General features: G+C 39.7%; 1 protein-coding gene and 1 long non-coding RNA gene across 2 annotated transcripts in view; one reads left to right on the top strand and one right to left on the bottom strand.

The window, feature by feature from the left end:
* Setbp1 (SET binding protein 1) overlaps positions 1 to 18,872 on the top strand; it is a 362,083-nt gene that overhangs the window by 210,003 nt on the left and 133,208 nt on the right. The window lies entirely within an intron of this gene.
* LOC116087395 overlaps positions 17,133 to 18,872 on the bottom strand; it is a 19,859-nt gene continuing 18,119 nt past the window's right edge. The window contains exon 3 of the long non-coding RNA XR_004117418.1: positions 17,133 to 17,611. This is a non-coding gene — a long non-coding RNA (uncharacterized LOC116087395). The remainder of the gene's footprint in view (positions 17,612 to 18,872) is intronic.

Genomic DNA, 18,872 nt, shown 5'->3' with positions numbered 1-18,872 from the left:
CTAGGATCTTTTGACATGTTCTCTCTATTTCGGCAACAAAACACCATGACCATAGCAACTTGAGCAAGAAAACCATTTATCTCAGCTGACAGTATATGCCAAACAATTTGGTTTCTTTCTAACGTGGGTGTCTTTGCCTGGGAGTTTATCTTAGTACTTGTCTAGTGTGCCTAAGGACCTGAGTTCTACCCTCAGCCTCTGAAGGCAGGAGGGTGACCTTTTCTTCTCTATCTGAGTTCTATCCTCAGCCTCTGACTGAGGAGGCGGGAGGGTGACCTTTTTTTCTCTTCTTTTTGCCAGATGACTCTTACAGAAATTTTGTCATAAACATCTTGAGATAAGAATGGTAAGAGACATCATTTTTAAGTGCTGGAACATTACTTTTCATTTTCTCAAAGGAATTTGCACATGATCGACAGACATGTTAATCAAATCCACCTACAAAATGAGGAACTCAGACTCGAGGCTGAGGCTATGGGGCGTGCCTAGCTTGAGAAGAAATGGGAGAAATCATGCTGAAATGTCTCATCAAGCCAATCCCCAATAATCCTTCCACAGTCAAACATTTTGACAGGTTTTACACCTAAGTGGGGGAAAGGGGTTTAGAGAAAGCAAGCATTTTCTACTTTTTGTTTTTGTTTTTTTCAAGTGCTAAAAACAAATCTAAGCTAATGCCCCCTGGCTGTCTGAGAGCAGAAGCTCCATTGCATGAAGGACTGTCTGCCTCCTCAGTAGATGTGCTTGAGATTACACAGCTTTGGCATTTGATGAATTCTAGGTCTAAGGTTACATGACGATTGAGGGCAAGAAGCAAAATCCCTTCTCCAAGAGTTTAATAAATTATTCAAATTGGACAGGACAAAGACAATCTACATTGAAATAATGTTTCCTTGGGAGCTGAGAGGTGTGGCTCAATGGTGGAGCTCTTGTCTGGCTATGTGAGGCTCTCAAATGGTGTGGACAAGGACGATCAAACCTGAAGTAATGATTCCTTGGAGGCCAACTGGTGTGACTCTTGCTTGGCATGTGTGAGACTCTGACATTGGTCCCCAGCTTTTCTATCCCCTAAAATATACCTCCCTTACTCTGTAGAATTTTGGTCCTGGTAAATATTATATATGATGAGATCCTGTGATCAATTTAACAATTCAATTAAATCTACCTATTAGATCATCTCATCTGTGGTTGAATGTTTCCAATAACTGTTTCCTACTAGGCCAGGCAACATATTTAGTTGTTGAACAGGTTTTATTGTTTGGAAATTATTCTTTATTAGGTTCAAATTCATCTTCTTGAAATTTGTATCTACTGTAATACCTGTACTATAATTTGTCTCTGTGATACACACAATTCCAACATTTGGAAATAATAATTAAGCTCTCTTATATCTTATCTCCAAGCTAAATCCTTCTTGTTGTCTCAACCAGACGTTAGTTCTTACTCTGTGTCTCTGCTCTGTTGTTGTCGTCTTCTCCACCAGACTCTTTTGGTGTCTCCTAATGGACAACTTCAACAAGGTCCTCAAGGGTGGGCATAGCATGCTCATGCGTCTAGCTACTGGCATGTATTTGCTTGCCATCTTCACTGGGATTCTCTACTTCAAAGTCTACCTTCTACAATTAGGATGTCTGTGTTAGCAACTACTGCTCTCTCAAAATGATCAAAAGACACTGTTTTCTTTGCCTGGATCAGCTTCCACTCATTTCTCCCTGTTTAGTTCTTCCCCACCTCTTAAAATAATGCAACATAAATGAAGGATATGGATAGTTAAAAGAGATGTGTTCACCCCAATTTTAAGACAGAAAGAGAGAGAGAGAGAGAGAGAGAGAGAGGGAGAGAGAGAGAGAGAGAGAGAGAGAGAGAGAGAGAGAGAGAGAAAGGAAGAGACTAGTGGTTTTTAAAGCCTTAGCACCACGTTGCTCAATTTTTCTACAGAAGCTGAGTACCATAGACCCAAAAATCCAAATCCAAAATTTAAACTGCTCCAAAATCTGAAGATATTTTTAATACCAATAGTCTACCACAAGTGGGAAACTTAAAACCATTGAATTTATAACATAAACTTATACATCTATGCATATATAGTGTAAATATAAAGTACAAATGGATTTGAGGTTTAGATCTGAGCCTCAGCCCCAATATATTTCTCTCTCTTTCTCTCTCTCTCTCTCTCTCTCTCTCTCTCTCTCTCTCTCTCTCTCTCTGTGGGTGTGTATGCCTGTATCTCATTGTATTTGTGTTCTCTCTGTGTCTTTCACATATAATAATATATGTGTATATATGATACATATAAATACACATATATGCACATACATATTCCAAATTGTGATATAATCCAAAATATAAAACAGTTCTTGTATCTCCAATCTCTTGTTTTAAAAGTAAGTGATTTTCCCCAAATTCTTATACTAGCATTTGGGATAGGGTACAAGTATGCTTCATTCGTGAAATAGAGAAACTGTAGCATGAAGAGATTTATAGACCTCCAAATTTCAAGTTGTCACTGGGGGAGGTAGAGGCCAGCACATGCCATATGGCCACAGCCCTCACCTGCCTTTCTAAATTGCTATGAGGCTGGTTGTCAACTAAACAAGCTGTTATCAGCCTGCTGACTGATAGGTCGATGTTCTTTAGCCACTAAAGTCCTAATGTTGCCTTCCTGGAGGAATAAGTATTTCCCCATTTCGTGTTTGTACTTCAGGCCTTGTTAGTAAACGGTGACTTTAATTTAATGAATGAACATGCACAAAGGGGTGGGAGAAAGAAGAGGTGTGTGAAAGAGAGACAAGGCTGCGACATCAACATACCATAAAGGGCAAATTTTGTTTCTCAAATTCTTTTTTTTAAAAAAAAAAAACATGTGATGTACATGGGTAAGCACACTGATTTGTTTTGAGTAGATTGAGATGAAAATTCCTTTCATACTATTTCACATGATCGTAGCATTTTAAGGAAGCATCATATATAGCATGTGCCCCAGTTGTCCGTCACTTTATTCTAAGATGGAACAAGGACAGTGGGGCACTGTGAGACTGCCACCAGAGCCTCAGCTCCTCACCATGCAACTGAAAAGAAAGGTTAAGCAAATGGTTTCTGAAAACAAAGGCATGTTTCGGATAAAATTAAAGAAATAAAAGCCCTGTCTACTCTTCAAATTTCCACCCAGCTTTCTCCAAGCTTCCCGACTCACCATGTCAAACAAGTGACTGCCCCTCTCCAAGAGCAAGAGCTTTTTTTCTTCCCATTTTGAAGCTTGGCAAAAAGACTTTCATTTAGCCAGACATGTAGGAAGCTATTGTAAATATAAACTTATTTTACATCTTCTTCCCAGTGGAGACTTGTAGCTTGCCTCCCGGGAAACAGTGTGTGTCTAGACTTGTGCTCCTGGTGATGTTCACAGATCCATTTCTCCTTGCCCTTACATGTAGTGAGGCCCTTATGAGGCAGTGGTACTGCAGTCGATAGATTATCATGACAATTATTTTGTACACTTAAAGATCTCCTTTGTGAGCTGGAAATAAAAGCATCACTGTATAAGGGAACGGGGAAATAATAAAGTTGATTAATTATGAGCACACAATAATACAAAGACTGTAGATTTAAAGAAGAAAGCTCTTCATTACTGCTAGTCATTTTAAATCTCTGCAAAAATAAATACATAAAAAGGCTGTTTTGTTCTCTTACCTTATGTGTAAGAATGAGTCAGGCAAGTATAGCATAAACATGGCCAGTCATCAGTAAAGGACCACCACCAAAATCTAAATGAATTCTAGTAATAGCAAACAGACGTCCACTTAATTTCAACTCCTTGTTTTTGTAATCAAAAAGCCATGCCCCACATCAAATGCTGGGTATCAAGGTCTTTCCAACGTGTTTCGAGTTAAGGAAACTTAGGACCAATGAGTATGTGAGTTTGGGTCTACTCTTCCTGGGAATTGTATGGTGTTCATTCTTCTCTGTGGAGTAATTATAGTTGCATCTCAAGACCGCAAGGATCTGGCAATAGCTTTGGCGAGGGCATAAAATGCTGGCCATGGTGTCTCACACCAAGTGCTTTGGGCAGGTAGGAGGATTCATAGATCAGTGCTCACTCCACAACCCCGTACTGCCTCACTGTGGGAAGACAGCAGTGATGAGAGATGGAGTCTCTTTAAATGTCTCTGTTATCCTTGGAGTGGCCAAGTAGCTGAGAATAGTCAGAGGGCTCTAGGAACTGAAAAACCCCTTGTTTAGCAGAACTAAGAGACTTCTTTTCAGGGAAACTAAAATGTTCAGTTTTATCTATTTCACCCAATAAAAAAAACAGCTCACTTAATGTACTTTATAAGCTATTACTATTATGAAACATATTGGAAGAGTTTATAAAGAGAATTTGCCATGATACCATGATAGCACAGTAACAATGTATTCCTCTCTCTCTGCATACCTCGTTGTATATGTATCATTACGTACATTTAAATTATATTCTTTCTCCATTGGAAATCATGTTGAAGAGGGACACATGTAGTATTTGACCATCTTAAACTGCTGGTGTTTCCTGTCAGCTGATGGCTCCTCGCACATGGACAGAGGCAGGTAGAATGCAGAGGGGAGATGGAGTCACTAAGTGCACAAGCTGTGATTTGAGTTTGGGTCGTGGTTATAATTTTGGATCTCACAAAGAATTATAATATAGTTTCTTCCAATAGTTCCAGGAGCGTGTCTATCTCTGAACCGTGTTGGGTTTTCAGGAAACATTTTTATGTTTAGCTGAAACCCATGTGCTAGTTGCTTTCAGTGAGTTGCCCATCACTAGCCAACCTTCCATGCGTCTGCCCTTGACAGATGAGAAGAGGGCTGTAATCGCAGGTGCTCCTCACTCTTCACCAGGGTTTGATTCTATAGGCTCAAAATCCCCATCCTTCTTCCTGGCTTATAATTCTGCCTCCCCTCCTCTCCTTATTTGTCTTTCTTTTCGTCTGTTCCAGTTTTCTGTCTTCCCTAAGATTACTAAGTAATCTGCTTACAGCCATTTAAACAGCTACCTCCACATCTAACTGCACCATCCGCACACGAGGATCTATCACAACTGTGAGGCTTTATCAGAAATGTTTACCCAGCTGCCACCCCAAGCATGTTGACTCATTCCTGTTGGGGCCATGCTTGGACTCTGCCTGGGCAGCTGTGCACTTCTAACTTTAGCTTTTCTGCCTTGTTACAAAAGAGCAGTTTGGAAGTCAAGGTTGCATTTGAGTACCATAGTTGCTCCATTATTCTGCTTTTAGGGTCTATGAGGAGGTCTTTGGGAGATACTACAAACACAAATTATTGAGGTAGGACGGAGTCTGGTTGAGAAACACTGGCTGCTTTCCTATTCTTTGCAGCAGCTGAAGCTTCGGGGCATCCCACGTTTAGGGGGAAAACAATCTGGGTAAGGATCTAAAGCTCTGTGAAGACAATATGTTGCTTCTATTGATCCATATGAGTGGAACATATGGAGGCTCTGGGAAAAGGAATCTGCCCTATTTAGCGACCCAGGGCTGATGAGAAGGTGTACAGCAAATCCCTTTTCCTCCAGTGTTCCTCTCAGCATGTGGTCTGGAACACATGGGCTCATTTCACTGAGGAGATTCCTGAATCAAACAGGGGCCATCATCTTTTCCCAGTTTGCAGCATGAATTGAGTTGTGTGAGAAACAGCGCAAGTGCATCCATGAGAGCAGATTAAAATAACAAAACAAAACCTGGAAATGTTGCTCCTGCTCTCGGAGACGAGGTGAAGACAGAAGGACAGGCAGCCATGTGGCTAGTGAAGCATAAGCAGGAATAACTGTGCGTATAAAAAAAAAAAATGAGGCCATCTTTGTATATAAAGGAAAATGTCTTCAGGCATATTACCGGGATATAATTGAACCCTACATTTGGCCTGTAAGGCTTTACTATGGTGACCATGTTCACTGAAGCACAACTATAGACCTTTCCCCAGAAGGGGACATTGGTGGACTTTGGGTATGGAGTGTGGGCATGGTTTAGGGTGTGACAATGTCCACTTTTGACAGTGGTTTAAGGGGGCAGTAGGACAAAATATTGGAAGAGTGGCACAACCCAGGACAGTGGGCACTGGAGATGCAGTTTCTGAACCTCTAAGGATTGGTACCCAAGCACACTGAGGATACCTTATCCCAGTGTTCAGTGTGGCTAGAACTACAGAGGTGCCCATTTCTTTGTTCTTCCCTCTTCTTTCTAGATTCCATAAGAGTGTAGTCTAGCACGTTCCTAAATACAACACTTGACACATCTTATGGATCTATGGATTAGTGTCTTCAAATGGGATTATCCCATCAGCTACTAATGGATTCCCCAGAAGGAGTACACCAGGACAGTGAGTGTATATTAAGCGTGTGCATGAATGGCCACATGGCTCTCAAGTTTTGATAGGCTTGAATATGACTTGGACAAAGAGGATTTACTACTTCCAATTTTCAATTTATTGTGGCTTTCTGCTCCCTCACAGGATTTTAAGAAATACACCAGGCGAACCCGTTTAGGTTCCCAGGTATGTCTTCCGAATATTGTCTCAGAGTCTAGGCAAGAGGCCCTGGTTTCCCAAGTCTCAGGGTGTAAGGCAGGAAACCTGCTTCCAGATGTCCTCTCCTCTCTCTCTGGCAGTCTTAGTCAGAGGGCTCCAGGTTCTACTTGCCAAGCCAGAGTTTGGAGCAGAGTAAATTCCTTTTAGGATTAGAGGATTAGGAAGCTGATAGGTGATTCAGACTCTTGATTAAACAGAAAGAAGGGAGCAGAAGGGAAGCTCCTGCACACCAGTGTCACTCCAGTGTGTTTTCTCTGTAATTAAAGGAAGTGATTGCAAAATATTTGAGAGGATTAAATGCTCAGGGAATATAGTGATCAAATAACAGGAGATGCTGCATTCTTTAAGATGATCCCCTGTTTGGCTTTGCATCTGTTTTTCAACTGCTGTCACATACCCTCAAGATTGAGGGAATGCCCAAATGGAAATACTCTGTTAGAAGTTCAGAAAACATCCATTTATCTCTTTCTAAGGGATACTGGGTGTAAACCTGACACCCTCCAGGGACTTCTGTGTGACAGTAAAACATAATATAATTGCTATAGTCTTTATTGTGCTTTTTCATCTTTTTATAGTTATAACAACAGTAATCCACGCATTGTCTTCCTATCCCTTGGCCTTTATTGATATCCACCAATACAGCAACACTTTATTGTAGAGCTATTAGAAAATCCTCTCTAGGAAAATGATAGAAAGTTGATATCTAAATGATAATCACGTTTATTGAAATTCATACAGATAATAAAGTTGGGCTGCAGGGGCGGGGAGCAGGGGGAAGACAATAGAGAAGCAATTCTCTGCCAAAGAGATTATAACTGGCTGCTTCCTGACTGCCAATGCAGTGGGAGTAGCCACTTCAGGTGCCAGGCCTCCCAACCCTAATGGTCCCCAGCCCACATCAAGAAAGTTCTCTCTTTGTTCAGACTAGTCTGGGTCCAGGAACTCCTTTTTAAGGACCATCAGCCAGGTGATAGTGAGAACACTGAAGTTGAGGAATCCCTGTATAAAGGAACTAAGGTTTCATTTGAAAAGACTTGGTGCCCCACCTCTGAAGTGGGGCTAGAGAGCACTAAAGAAACTGCCAAGGGCACTGGGTTCCTACTGGGAAGGTTTGGATTTATTTGAGCTCAAGTCTTCTAGTACTTAGTCTAGAGTTTTTAAGACACTGGAAAATACCACAACAAACAAACAAAGCCTCCTTTCTGAGCCCACCTTTTAAATATAACTTGTGAATCCATTTCGCTCCCCTCAAAAAACCCACAAAACTGACCAAGGGTTTTTAATATACAAAATAGAAACTGTTTAATTTGACATCTCTTAAGCTAACCATGTTGTTTGAAGTCTGTTCTGACTTTTTTGAGGCACACAGCTGCCTCTTATTTTGATAGATTCCTCTTTTCTGTCTTGTACTGCCCAACATGAGATTAATCTCCAGCTTTGTAGTCCCAAGCAATGCTGGCTATTATGTGCTATTCTGTCTAATGTCAGATGAGACTAGGTTCTCAGGTCATTTCTTCAACCAGACACAATGGTGTTGGACTTTTGAAAAAAAATAAAACCAAAAGAGATATATTTTTGAGATTCAGGTTTTGACAGCAGACAGACTCACCTAAGTATTTCAGCCTTCTTGATTTTTTATGGAAGGTCATCTTTTCCTATACGTGAGTTATTTCTGCCCACTGATGGGTGGTCCTTCACCTCATTACCATCTGGAGGTATTTTCTTCCACTTAGCTGACGTTTAAGGTAGGGATGGGACACAGAGCACATAGCACGGTATGTAACACAGAGCCCTGCTTATACTATGTAAGCCATTCAGTGGGCCTCCAGGCATATTGCCAATTGATATAGTCCATCCTTTTTATTCTACACATCCTGCTATAATAGACAAGCATTATACACTTTGCAAATAATTATGTTGCAAGCTATAGGGAAAGGTGTGATACTAGGAACATTTGCCCCATGGTCATCATACTTGACCAGTCATTTCTAGGAGATTGTATCATTAAAAACCAGCTGTTTCCTTCTTTTCTTCATCTCTTAACAGATTTATATTTTAACACTTCTTTCTTCAAGACTGAATTAACTAAAGTTAAAGAAAGTTAAAAGTTATATGCTTTAATTATTACTGGCCACATTCCTAGTAGGTGACAGTTAGATATATGTATCCCTGCAGTATTAAATAGTGCTAATGTCTAGTCCTATCTTTTGGGGATGGTCTATTGAAACATCCTGCTCTAGAGTTCTCCTCTCTTCCTCTTCCTCTTCCTCTTCTTCTCTTCTCTTCCTATCCTTCCCTTCCCTTCTTCTTTCCCATAATTATCCTCTCTAACATATATAGTGTATTTTTATATTCTTTCCCACATCAACTCTAACCATATTGTGCTATACGTCTTCTGTACATAATGCAGTCTGGACTTGCTGAAACTGTTTGGGGTGTAAACACTGTTATGTGAAGAGAATTGTAATTGAATTGTATTAGGATTTATGCTAATGAGTTTTCAGATATTAACTGAGTAATGAGTCAGGATACATGTCAGAGGCACTTTCATTCATGCTCACCAGTTGCCTTAAGTCACACATGTCACACATGGTACCTATGCATCTTCTAACAAGCTTTTTATTATTAAATTATGTAAAGTATAGAAATTTTGAAAGAATATTGTATATACATTTAAAACAATCTCTCCCCATTTTCAAATACTTCTGAAAAAATTTTATATTGTCAAGTTGACTAGTCCATTTAGAAAAATCATTTGCAGGGAACTTAGCTATTAGCTAGATTATTAGACATCATTATTGAATACATATATCATAATATCAAGACTCAACTCCATCTCAGTTATTACACACACACACACACACACATACACACACTGAATAATAATTCCTATACCCATTAAGATTTTCTCACACTAAAAACGCCAATGCTAATCTATTCTCTCTCATGAAATATGGGTCTGTGGTATACTGAAAGGACCTTTCTCAATTTTTTTTTTTTCATAAAAATGCCTATCACATATATTGATACCTGGTATTCCACACAGCATTTGTCTTTCCCTGGTTGGCCCAAAATGCCAAGAAAAGACTGAGATAAATTACTACTACCAACATTGAAAATGTGGATTGCCTTCACTTAGCAGCCAATGAGGAAGAACACTTTCAATTTGCACAATAACTCATACTCCCTGTGCCAGAACTTGTAAGCAAGTTTCAGAGAGTCCAAGGAAACTTTGAAAGGGTGACTGAGATGCTGAAGCAGAGAAGAAAAGATAAGAAAAGAAATATAAGGATTCCCCTTCCCCCTGTATGAAACAATGAAGACCTTTGAGCTTTGCAAACACAGTTCTCATAACCATCATGACTCCTAATGCAGGCTCTCTTCTCCATGATGAGCTTCCAGGCGTCTACTATAGGCAGTGTTGGGCACAGAGAAAGTTCCCAATAGAGCAAACAATGTAGCAGTTAAATAGAATGTATACATCAACCTCATTCTTGGGAACTCTGACACAGTATCTGTGCTGCTTATTGAGCAGATAATTAACAGTTAAAACTCTCTCTCCCCTTATCTTGCTTTTATAGCCCTTCTTTGACCTTTTTTTTTTTCATGTTAAACTATAAGGTCTATTGAGCACATTGCAGTGATAAAATACCATGACAAGGAAGGAAGGGTTTGTTCTGACTTATACTTGAAGATGACTGTCCATGATGACAGAGAAGTCATGGAGGCAAGAATGTGAAGCAGCTGGTCACAGTGCATCAATTGTCAAGGCGCAGAGAGAGAAAATGTTGGTGCTCAGCTTAGATGCTCCTGTCTTAGCAGTCTGAGATCAGCTCTTGAGATGGTGTTCCCTGTGTTTGGTGTGGAGCCTCACCTATCAATTTAACTAATCTAGAAACTCTCTCTCAAGCATGCTCTAAAGTTTATCTCCTAGATAATTATAGATCTTGCCTAATTGACTGTCACATTATTGTAGCCATATTTTCTGTTTCTTCTTTCCCATAACAAAATATACTAAGTACAAATCCATACCTAGCTATCCATTATTTTTGATAAATTGAAGAAATGGGGGCAAATTACTTTTACAGGCAGGAAACATAGTTACCCATGTAGTAGGTTCAGGATGGATGTACCAGTCCACATTGGCTCAGAAAGTTGCTCAAGTCTTCTTAACAAAACTGTTGCAGGCAACAGACTAACAGAGAAAGTAAAGACAGGTATAGAAACTATATCTTCAAATTCCATCAAATAGAGGATGTTAAGATCCCAACCCTTTGGTGAATTAGCCTAGTCTTGAAGACTTTAAGTACTTCTGTTGAGAGGAAGAAAGGAAAAAAGGAATAAAGGAAGGAAGCAAAGGAGAAGGGAGGAAGGAAGGGAAGGAGGGAGAAAGAAGGAAGACAGGCAGGCTCAAACAACCAATTAACTTTAGATGCATAAATCCCAATGCATAGGTAGCAACCACCACCACAACAACTCCAACCATACACACAAATAACCATGTCACCTCTCAAAAAGACAGATCCCATAGTAATAGCTTCTATTGAAAATGAGACAGGAGAACTTACAGACAAAAGATTTAAAAGAATGATTCTAACTATGGTCAAATAAATCAAAGAAGAAAAGGAAGAAAAGATGAAGGAAATAAGCAAATCATGCCAAGACATGAAAGTAGAGTTTGAATTTTTTTAAGGAAATCCAAACTATATGATATTGGAAATGTAAAACATGATAAACCAATTGAAAACCTCAGTGGAAAGTCCCACCAATTGATCATATTGAAAATTCAGAGTCAGGACTTCAAGACCAAACAGAGGAACTGGATCATTCAGTAAATGTCAATGAGAAGTTAAAAATAAAATGAATGAAACATAGATGAGCTTAGGGGCACAAAGAAAGATGTAATCTCCACATCAATGGGACAGAGGAGAAGAAGTCCCCACCTGGGCTATAGAATGATGTTCAGTAAAATCATAAATAGAAAAGACCTACCTAGGCAAATAGACCTACAAAGCATCAGATACATGAGACCAAGAAAGAAATTCTTCATATTTTATTTAAAACATTAAAAACACAAATTAAACAAAGAATATTGAAAGCTACAGGTAGAAATGTCAAGTCACTTAATAGATGCTTTATTAGAATATCACCTGTTGATTTGCCAGAAACTTTTAAAGCTAGAAGAGCTGGAACAATGAGCTCCAAATCCCAAAAGAGCTGATCCACTGCTGTGACTCTCATACCCAGCAGAACTATCTAATGACATTAAAAATAAATAAAAAACATTAAAGGAATTTATGAGTACAATGAAATAAATAGGGAACCATGAATATATCTCTACGTAAGAAGATATGAGAAAGAAATATTTCAATTTGAATAGAAGGACAAACATACTCAATAGGCCACAGGGAGCAAATAAACAATGCAAGGACATGCAATCAAAGGGGGATCCAATTAAAAAAAAAGTATCAAAGGGGCATCCAAGAAAAAAAGTATGATATCAACAAAACAAATGTAATTGATGCATAGATTTTAGTGATATCTCTGAATACATTCCTCTTGATATGTGCATTGGATTGCTTAGTTTCAAGTTTTATGCTGCTTCCAAAAAATTTCATTGTACTATTAGTGACAGACATCACCTTGGTGTAAAAGGATGGAAAAATGCTATTCATAGCAAATGAAACTAAGGAAAAAAAACAGGTATACCTTTTCTAATATGTGATTTAAAGAAAAAAAAAACAGATTTTAAACCAAATATCATCAGAAGAGATAAAGGAGGATACTTCATATTCATCAAAAGAAAAATCTACCAATATCATCTTACAGTCCTAAACATATACACATAAAACATAGAGTCACCCAGTATTATAAACTATACTGACCCAAACACTATTGGTGGATGATTTCAGTAGCTTGCTCTCACCAATAACAGATCATCTAGATATAGACTAAACAGAGAAAACCTAGAATCAAATGACACCTTGCATCAAATGAACCTAACAGATATCTACAGAACATCCCACACAAACAGTAAAAAGGTACACATTCTTCTCACCACTCCATGTAACCTTATTCCTACATTTGAACAAAAAGCACAAATCAACAAATATTTCCTTCCATCTAGAAGCTCCCTATATTTCTTGATGCTCAGTAAGCATATCTCTGTGCACATTTCTTGCTGATGTTTTCTGTGTTCAGCAGATCATACCCCCTCTGGACAGCCTCCTGGGAAGGTTTTGTCATTTTCTGTTCTTTTGTTTTGTTTCCTTTCTTTCTCTCTCTCTTTCTTTCTTTCTTTCTTTCTTTCTCTCTCTCTTTCTTTCTTTCTTTCTTTCTTTCTTCTTAATAGAGACAGGGTTTCTCTATGTATCCCTGGCTGTCCTGGGAACTCACTCTGTAGACCAGGCTGGCCTCGAACTCAGAAATCCATCTGCCTCTGCCTCCCAAGTGCTGGGATTAAAGACATGTGCCACCACTGCCTGGCTCATTCTCTGTTCTACTCCCTTCCTCTTCCTCAGTCTTTCCTTGTCACTACCCTTTTTCCATCAAGGATAACTAAGAATATAAAGGGACAGATGGTTGTTCCATGCTCTAGTGTCCTGGCATTTCATTTACCTGTCAGCAACCACAATATAAGAAGCCACCTCCTCAGACATTGGCATTTAGCCCAGAACAACCAAGAGTTGAGAAGCCAGGGAATCAATTGATTCAAAAGGGATGTTTATCAGAGTGTGTATACTGCTCTGAGCCCACTTTTATTTAGCCCTAATAAATGCCGTGCTTCATTGTAGCAGGTCATTAGGAATATTCCAATACACACACACACACACACACGCACACGCACACACACGCACACACACACACACACACACACACACACAAAAGTAGTGAAGGTCAAAGGCAGTTGCCCAAAAATGAAAATCCACAGAATAAGTCTTAAACAAGACTGAAGCTGAAGTTGCTCTTGACTAAGAGAGTCCTGATGTAAGATTGTGAGTGGTGACACAGCTTCCTCATATAATAGAAGCAGAGTCTTCTTTAATATGTCGTTCTCCCAGCCTCAGAGCAAAGCTTCTTCCCGCAAGAGTACCCCAGACCCAGATTCATGTGTCTACACCCTTACAAAGCACGAGAATGCTGCGGAGAGAGGATGTGAAGGGTACAAGGTCCATTTCAATGAAGGCTAAGCGCTACAGAGGTGTTATGCAGAAAACAGGGCTTGGAAAAGAGAGGGATTTCCTGTGAAAGGAGAACCCGGTATCACACAGGCTACCTCTACTATTAGAGCTACTATTATCTATTAGAGCTCCCAGAGTCAATGAAACAGTGAGTAGGGTGAGTCTCTCTCTTGGGACTCAAAATTATGTGTCTGACAGTCCTTCTAGTATGATGTCTCATGTATCTTCCAATAGCTCACAATGACTGTAGCTGGTGTGTGGTTCTCTTGCACCACTCCATGGTTGGCCCTATTCCATTATTAGTTGCTAGAGAGGCTTGGCTTTTCTGGTTTATTTCTCGTTCTGTCACCCATTTTTAGTCTTTTAAAACACAGGCTGTGCATACCATTCTGGTGAAAAATAAAAATAGCAAGGTCCAATATAGATCAAATAAACCTTTGAACCTAAAGTTCAAATCTAACCTTTATTTGTGTCCTGAGACAGTTACAGATCTTAGGCTCAGTTTCTGGATCCATCCAAAATATTGAAACCACTGTTAGTTCTCCTACATCTTAGTCATGGAACATGCTTTTTCTTCACATTCTTGGAGCATAGTCTTTTGTTGCTTGTACACACTTCCACAGACCATCACAATGTATGAGTGGAGCAAGTTTCCTGGGAGAATAGTCATGATTAAAAAACATGGACATGGCTACTTGCATCAGTTATGAACACACAGCTTAGAGCAGAATTCAGTGAGTGAAGTGAGTTCCTTCACTCATGAACTATCCTAGTTTTAGGCAACTCAGACTACAAGTGGGCAATTGGGAAAATAATTCAACGGATTTGGCTTGGCAAGCTCAGTATCAAGGCTTCAAGTTGGATTTTTAGCTTCATTTCTATTTAGTTTTGTTGTTGTTGTTTTCTGAGTTGGATCAAAATCCCTACCTGCATGTGAGTATCACAATTGACAAATAGTGAATGTGTTTGACATCCTACTCACTTCTTAGTGGTTTCCTTGCAGATTAAAGTAGAAGAAGCATTTAATCTGAGGTTCTACATCATTAAGTGACAGTGGAAAATGGTGGATGGAGATAGGGATTAATGTCATTGGTCATGATTAGTAAAGACTGAGACTGAAGTGAAACTTTCTTCAGAAGAAAGTGTCTAGAAGATCATCATTCACATTTTATAATGAATTACCTCCACAGAATAGGTAGTACTTGAGCCCAGGATTCCCTTTCCACACCAACATCATGAAGTAATATTTTTCCTAGTTATTACCAAAAATGTGCTCTGTGGCACGTATTAGGAAACAAGTGTCATAGGAATTATTGGGAATGACCTTCAATGTCCTGAGTTAGGGCCTGTTACTATTCCTTCACAGGTCACATACGAGAAGAGGTGTCCATTCAAAAACACTGTGTCATATGCATGAATGCATTTTTCATTAGTTTGAATACAATTTTGAAAACTGATGATGAAAAATCTTCTTTACTACATTTCCAATTTGGCAGTGGAGGATCTCTGACTTTTCTGACATCACTTTCCCTTTCTGATGATAACACGTGAGGTAGCTATGATGATGTTTTGCCTTATTCCCTTGCTAGTAAATACCAAATCTAGGATTTGGGATCCAAATCTAGGATTAGAGTATCCCAAAAGAGAGTCTCTTTACCACTCTTTTTCCTTCCAAATCACCCTTCCGATTAATATGCGTTTTAGTCCAGAAATCTGAGTCTTTCCTTCATTCTTGTGTTTGTTTTCTGATTTCCACTTTTGAAGCTAATTTCGTTCCTACAAGTAAGAAAGGTGATTCAGTGAGGAAAAGTTCTGTGAACTTCATCACTGCTTGATGCTGTCAACGTTCTTTCTTTTATTCAACAAATATTTACTTGGTTCTTCTTAAGCACTCATGTATCCTGAACGTAGTATACATAACAGGGCTGTCCAAGTTCGTATGAAATCTTCCACTACAAAGAACTTCAGACCGCTCACAACTTGAACTTGTTCTAATGGAAAGTACAGAATACTGTGTTGAGAGACCATCTAACCTAGAGAGTATGTTTCTGGGTACCCATAAAAACAAAGTTGAAGGGGATTTAAATTACATCATGCTATCTATGAGTGGCCCTGAATTTCTGCACCCTGAGGCGAATCATTAGTTTCAAGAATAAAGTGAGCCTGATGCCCTCCTCCCTTACTAGTTTCACACCGGGTCTTGGAAGGTGTAAGAGAGTGATTCTGAAATCTCTTCCAGATTATGTAACCCACTCCAGGCTTAGTGACACAAACTTGCTAACTGGACTGGCTTTCTATTTCATAGACTTCATTCACTCGTGGCTACCAGCCATCTTGGCTATTGCTTAACTTCACCTTGGCATATTGAATGACTCTTGGGCCTGCAGTCAGACAAAGAAATAGACAGAAAGACAGATTTCTGGTTTGGAAGTGGCCCCATTTTCCAGAGGACATCTGGAGTTTTGCCCTGAATATTCATTGGTTTTCTATACACTCAGAGAAGGGAGCCTAGACCAGAATTTGGAAGAAGGTTGCACTGTGCCATCCTCTCTGCTCACTGGGCCTCAGCTTCCTTATTTCTAAAACAAAAAGGTAACTAGAATTCCTGCTTGGTTTTTGCATGGTCGAGTTTTCTCTCTAGTTGTTCCCTGGGTTAAATGGTCAGGTACAGGATATTGGAGAGTATTTCCAGCTCACCAATTCCCAAATTGATCATCTTTTATTTTCTTTGGTTTTGGTCCCACTGAGATTTCATTGCAACCAAAGGTCATAGCCCAGGCCATATGACATTTAAAGACTGGACTTTCTGGTTCTCTGCTCCAGTTCATGAGTAGATTGTCTTCAGTCTGCTCAATCTCTAGGTGTGCATTTAGGGCAGAGAGGGGTTCAGTCATCGCTGGCCTTTCCCTCACCCTCAGCAGCAAGGATGAGCTCATTCTTCTGCTTGCCTCAGGACTACCATGCTCTGAGTCTGCCTATCACAACAAAGTCTGTGATTCCGTGGGCCTCTGGGTTCACTGGCTCTGAACTCAAAGCCAGTGCACAGGGGAGTCCTAGGTAACTGAATCTCAAATGGAGTGTTCTGCTTTCAGGATTCCTTAGGGCCTCCAAATCTGAAAAAAGAAGTAGCAAAGAAAAGACACCCTGGAACCCACCAGCGCCTACTGCAGTGGCGTTGTCACACACAAAATCCCCTTTATGTTCACATGCCTTTACATGCTCTGGAAAGTCAAAATTGTTCTTGGTGCTGCTGGGCCAACTATGCTCCTTCTCAATAAACAGTTGTCAGAGAATTTTATTAAGTGCACACACACACACACACACACACACACACACACACACACACCACAATCTACTTCAAAATTATAATCTCCATAATCAGGGTTTACATTTGGGGCCAGCTTTATTTTCTAGTTGTAGTTCCAAGGGATATGGACTTACAAAGTTAGGGTCACTGGGAGGGAGCCAGAGCCTCAGCCAGAGGAACACGGGCCTGCGTTCAGCTGTGTGCCCTGGAACTCTGCTTCCACTGGCTAGCACTGCTCTATGGAAAGCTGTCCAGTAATGGTCAAATTGCCATGAATCCTTGCATAATGGCATTCAACTGCACCCATTTGACCAAGAGATGGGGAATATAGGATCAGCCTCACTTGACTGTAAGCAAGCCATGGGATTGCCAAGAATGGAAGCCATTGCTGGCGTGGGCAGTTGTGTGTACCGCGCTTCATTATCCGATATGTAAAACAGGAATGGCAAGTCTTGCTCCGAACTGCCAAGGGAAAGAGTCAGGTGGAGGCTAGAGCTGCGAGATTCCAAGCCGTGATTAGTCTCAATTCCAGGCATGTTCTATAGCTCTGCCTAATCTGTGAATAGTTAGAATAAAAAAAAAGTGAGCAAATAAAAAGATACTTATGAAGATATTTGGCTGATATATAATATAGCCCGAAAGTGTTAGAATTTATGTGCTCATCATCAGCTCTAAGCTGAGGTGCCACTAGACTGTGCCCCATAAGTGGCCCCAAGAATGCTGACTCCAAGTGTGACTGCACGTCCGCTTGTGTAAGAGTGTTTCCCATAGCTGTGACATCCATCAGCAGCACAGTGGCTTCTTCTGGCAATGAAGAAGGAGTAGAACCAGCATGCTTGTTCCAGTGACCCTTTCCATGCCTGACATTTATTAAATGATGCTTGACCCTGCACCAGTCCACGGTTCTGTTAAGGGAGAACTAGGTTCATTTCATTTACAATGGTGAACTCAGCATCTGTCTCTCAGGGTCTAATATGGGTCTAATATATAAAGCTCAGTAAGTTTATATTAGACTAAGGGAATTCAGGCTTACCACAGCATTCTGAGTATTCAGCTACATGTTACTTGGAGAAGTGAGAGTTAATCTAACTTGAGTATGTGCTTAAATATTAAAAACGTAAGAATGATTATCTTTGACCAGCCTTTCTAAATCAAATCTTTCCATCATTAAACCTATCCCTATATATTATTTGATTATTTTCCTTATCATTAACATCATTTGACCAATGTTAATCTGTATACATATAATTGCACTGTGGATGAATACCATGCATTTGATTTGTGTAGATAGGAATGCATATGTATGTGTAAACATACACACAGGGGTAACTAATACATAAATGCACTTTGGAGTTTTTCCTCTTCTTCTTATCTGCTTTCTAGTCAATATAATGTAAGTGTCCTGATATAAGGGATGTTGATTTGTTCACTACTTACATTATTACATTTAGTGTTGCTATAACTGAATATGCAAGGCTGAGTAATTTGTAATAAACAGAAATGTATGTTCCATAGCCTCAGAATCTCAGAATCAAAGTGCCAGAGATTAAGGCTTTGTCTGTCTGTTCTCACAGTCGTGCTTTTAACAGAATGTCCTCCAGAGATGGTAGAAGAAACAGTGAAAACAAAGTCACTCCTTATCCTTTCATAAAGTAGTGACGACCCACTTAGGTAGTGTGGATTAGACTATTTCTCCCAAAGTATCACATTGGACATTACACTTTAAAGTAGTGACGACCCATTTAGGTGGCGTGAATTAGACTATTTCCCCCAAAGTTAGAGTACTGCCCACCCCTGTACTCAAGAATGCACTTTTG

This window comes from Mastomys coucha, unplaced genomic scaffold (assembly GCF_008632895.1).
Source record: "Mastomys coucha isolate ucsf_1 unplaced genomic scaffold, UCSF_Mcou_1 pScaffold13, whole genome shotgun sequence".
Taxonomy (NCBI): Eukaryota; Metazoa; Chordata; class Mammalia; order Rodentia; family Muridae; genus Mastomys; species Mastomys coucha.
Note: the sequence above shows the minus strand (reverse complement) of the source record. Positions and strands in the feature narration are given on the sequence as shown.